The sequence below is a fragment of the Alligator sinensis genome, unplaced genomic scaffold (genome assembly GCF_000455745.1).
Source record: "Alligator sinensis unplaced genomic scaffold, ASM45574v1 scaffold738_1, whole genome shotgun sequence".
Taxonomy (NCBI): Eukaryota; Metazoa; Chordata; order Crocodylia; family Alligatoridae; genus Alligator; species Alligator sinensis.
In genome coordinates this window covers 749,177-749,878 of record NW_005842382.1, presented here as the reverse complement: position 1 = coordinate 749,878, position 702 = coordinate 749,177, and positions in this window count along the sequence as shown.

Here is a 702-nt window from a genome sequence, read left to right as displayed (position 1 = left end):
GGGGGCAGCCATGGGGTCCTGGGGGTGCAAGCAGGGGTTGGGCCAGGCAGGTCCGCCACTGGGGGAGCAGGGGGTGGAGCTGGGTGAGACAGCAATCACCCAGCTGCTGTGGGGCATGTGGGCCTTGTAGGAGGGGTGGTAGCCTCTGTGGGGGCCATTTGGCCCCTTTGGGGGGCTGTAGCCCCTGTGTGGAGACCAAACCCCCTGTTGGGGGCCTATAACCCCTATGTGGGGGCTGTAACCCTTGTGTGGGGCCATAGCCCCTGTTGGGGGGCCATAGTCCCTGTTGGGGGGCCATAGCCCTTGTGTGGGGGCTGAATCCCCTTTTGGGGGGCCATAGCCCCTGTGGGAGGGCAGCAAAATATATATTAATGTATTCATGAATTCATGGAACATGTATTTAGAGTTCACTTTATTATTATGATAGCGACACCGGTAGGCTTCCACATGGTTTTAACACTGTAGATATATCAATAAACATTGCCCAACTGATCACTGTCTCTGTCTCACTCTCTCTCTCTATAGTGGTCTTGTTTTACTTGTGGAGGAACATTGATTTGGGGGTATTTTACAGAGTGACTTTGGGATTTTCTTTATCAGGGATTTTTCAATTTTCCAGTAGGGAACACCAAAATTCCTGCTAGGGAGGCCAGTGGCAGGACCCTGCCTGCTCAGAGCTGGCACCTTGGACCCAGCTGGCTG